The sequence below is a fragment of the Mesoplodon densirostris genome, chromosome 4 (genome assembly GCF_025265405.1).
Source record: "Mesoplodon densirostris isolate mMesDen1 chromosome 4, mMesDen1 primary haplotype, whole genome shotgun sequence".
NCBI lineage: Eukaryota > Metazoa > Chordata > Mammalia > Artiodactyla > Ziphiidae > Mesoplodon > Mesoplodon densirostris.
Window position 1 is genome coordinate 45741497 of NC_082664.1, and position 3947 is coordinate 45745443.

Consider the following 3947-nt stretch of genomic DNA (forward strand, 5'->3'; position numbering starts at 1 on the left):
ATGCTGAAGAAGTTGCTTCTTCAAAACTTTCAGGCAACAATTAAGTATTCCTTTGTCATGGCTCAATTAAATGGTTTGGCCTGAGAAAATTGGGGATTGTAAAGTGAGGATGGAATGTTCTTTGATCCTCTTTCCAGGGTTATTGTTTCATTAATAAATGAACATGTCATTTGTCTCACCAGAGGGAGCTCATGCCCTCCAGGCTTTTTTCCTTTTTTTGTTCAGGTTTTATAAAGATGAATTTCCAGTGCTCTGAAATACCATGGATTAGTAGTTAAGCCTGACAGCACTTCGGGGAGTAGCGAGCTTAAAGTGCCTCACACAGGTCTCCAAAGCACTTGTTTACTAATAGAGGAAATCAGCGACCGTCTGCAGCTGCTGATATCGTATTACCATTTGGAGAGACAGTAGCTGAGATAACAAATCACACAGTTCTAATAATTACGCTTGCATTCCCGTTTTTTGTTTCCTGCATAACAGTAAAAACTGGATTTCTTCCAAATAAACAGATAAAAACAGTATGGAACTTTTATCTTTTAATGATAATGACAACACATCATGTTTCACTAAAAGTTTCCTGCTGAATTTTTTCTGATTTCTAGAGTTTCAGTAAAATGTAATTATACTTTATAATTCCACTCTTTTAATCTTCACTTCAAAAACTATTCACAGTGAGCAAGTGTGCCACGCACCCCGAGTAGGGGACAATCTGCCTGGACTCACCCATGTGGACCCGCTCCTGCATTCTGTCTTGGCGTAAACCTGTCATTGAAACTGCATCCTGTACATTGAGCTGCTTTGCATTCAAATTAATAGCTAGTTTAATTTGAATGTAAAACAGCTCCATTTACACCATCATTTGAAAAAAAAAAGAAGTAAGGCATTAGGCAATGAATGGATGTTTAAGATATGATACATTTGCAACATATTTTTAATCCTAAATTGAACCTATATTAGGATGGGCACATTTTAATATCAATAGATAAGTCATAAAAGGAGTCCTTTTAAAAATCTGCATAGTAAATATGTACTTTAGGGGTCAAAACTACTCCATTGTACAGATACAGTACAGGGTTTAGTTCATATGGTTGGCGCTGGGCATTTTCTGGCAAATCTGTGTATTGTTACATTTCTATAGTCCAAGAATGGCAATTGATTTTTAAAACACATGCTGCAACTTTATTTGCTCAGTAATTACATGGACTTTATCTGGAGGTCAGTGAAAGAACAACTAAACAGGAAAATGAAGCCTTCCTCCCTTGTGCAATGAAATCATCAAAGTTGGCAGACAGAAAGGAATGCTAAACTTTTTCCCAGAGCTCCGAGTTTGGTTTCCACTGGTCCATGTTCCATTGGGTGATTAGAGAAAGCTTTTTTAAAGCCTTACTTCAGAATGATCTTAATTGGTGCAAGGTTGAGCCCTTTCTAGGAGGGGAGGGAAAAGGTTGAATAGCCTTTTCAAGTCACATGAAAGTTTCCAGGATGAATGTACGATAATTAGATTAATAAGTAGCTTAATTTATCACAGCTGAGGATTTCAACAGCCACACATTAGAGCAAGAAAAAAAGATTAGTGTGATTCTAGTTTGTGAAAAAAAATTGTACTGAAACTTGATTAACCTTAAACACAAAGTGCCTTTCTTCCTCAGTCTAAATGTCTGAAGCGGGGAGGGTGTGTGGAGTGGGGAAGTGGGACAGAGGGCCTGAAATAATCAGAAAAGTCCTAATTTATTCCATTCTGTCTCCCAGTTAATGAGCGGGATCAGGATTGCTTGAACCAACTTTTCCCTTTACTGTTTCTTAGCCTTAAAATAATGGGCTAGGCATAAGCCTGTAAAATCCTAAACTATGTTGCCCAACCACATCATAGAGATGCGTCTTTTCTGATGTGCAATTTGTCATAAGCAGATTCTCCCATCTCTGTTGAAAAGAGAAAGAAGTAATGTGGTTGGGAGAAGAATGGGATTTGGAGGAGATCATAATTCCGGTTAGGGTGTGGTGGGAGCATCGAGGTTTAGATTGTTGGCTTTTTCCAAGAGTTATCTCAGGGCTTTAAAACCTGAATTTAGTCTCATACCTTCAAAAATCATAGGTTACCACACAAAGGGCAGCAATGAATTAAGATAAGCAGTATTCATTGCTAAAACATGCTGAATCAAGACAATTAGTATGAAAGCAAGAATAATTGACTCAAACAGTATTAAAAAATCAGACAGGAACTGACACAAAATAATATGCATCAAATCAGATTATGGTCCATTGGGAGTCTTTTTCTCCATTTCCTCCACATATACACCATAAAATATTTTGACAAAAAGTGGAATCTGCTGGACCATCTGATGGTCATATCCAACAGGGGTGGGCCAACATCAGATTTGATTAAGCTTCAACTTCCTGATTCCTGTCTAGCTACAAAAGAAACTTCGGCGCTGTGTGGAACAAAGCCGCTGGCATCAGCGTCGGATTCGCAGTGGAAGACCCTGGAGCGTGAATCTATGGTACCTGTCAACACTCAACAGTCATCGCAATGAGGAGGCCAGCTAATGCGAGCCCAGCGGTGGATTGGTGTAGGGGGCACTGCCCCTGTGGCTGCTTGAGAAGGTGTGTGGCTGCATGTGGGCAAGCAGTGGCGACACCCTCCAACTGGAAGGAAAAAATACAAAGCTAAAATACCAGAGGACCTCATGACAGCACTACCTCTAACACCACAAAAGTCACTGCGCCTCCGAAACTTACACAGAGTTCTGAGAGAGGTGCGGGTGTGGTCCCAGTGAAAACGTCGGAATGTTACTGTAGCCCAGCCTGATCAACAAGGGCAATGCCAAGTGCACTCACGCACCAGTCTGTGAGAAGTTCAGAAACAGAAGCCAGAGCCCAAGGTGAATCCATTTCCACTGTGGAAGTCTTCTCAGAGCACGGCTTCTCTTCTGCTGGGATGAAAGAGAAGATTTAAATTTAAAAAAAAAAATCATATAATGCAAAACATCACATTATTTCAAAATACTGAAATTTAAAACATTACTGTAATTATGGACTCTGAGTAAACTTGGAAAACTAAAGCACAGTTAAGCCACCTGCTAGAACCTGAGTGTGTTTTCATCTAAAATGGATATCTCATTACTGGTTAACAGTATTTAGTTAGGTGGAGATATGACCTCTAATTTGCCTTTAAAAGATTAATTTGGTGTTTAAATAAGTGTCTTTTATTTAATAATGTTTTCTTCAACCAATTCACTTATGTCAATAAACTCTCTGTTTAACCTTCTTAAAGGAAACATTTTCTCTGCTCAGAGGCAATTAATGAGCTATCAGATAAATAGTTACAGGAAAATGAACTAAAATTAAGGGCTGCCCAGGACAGCAAATGTACTTTAATCTATGAAGTGGGGACTGTATGTTACTGTCCACTACTCCATAGGAAGTGTATCTGTTCTGTCATCCTGCCATCCACCTCCTTTCTGTCAGAGTTCATGGCAGAAACAACTCACATAGGAAAACCTGCTGACATGGGAACATCCCATAGACGGTCAGAGGCATTTTCTCTTGACTGCTGTTTCTTTAAGTTTGGTGAAAAGAATTATAAATCTTCAATGTGGGGTTGAGTTGTCATTTTTAATGGGAAATTAAGGGAAAATGAAAATATATGCCATATTAATATAAAAAATTAATATAAAAAATATCAATTTTTACTGAAGGATAGTCGATTTACAATGTTGGGTTAGTTTCTGGTGTACAGCAAAATGATTCAGTTAAACATATATACATATTCTTTTTTATATTCTTTTCTATTATGATTTATTACAGGATATTGAAGACAGCTCCCTGTGCTATACAGCAGGACCTTGCTGGTTATCTATTTCATATATAGTAGATTGTATCTGCTAATCCCAAACTTCTATTTATCCCTCCCCCACACCCTTCCCCCTTTGGTAATCCTAAGTTTGTTT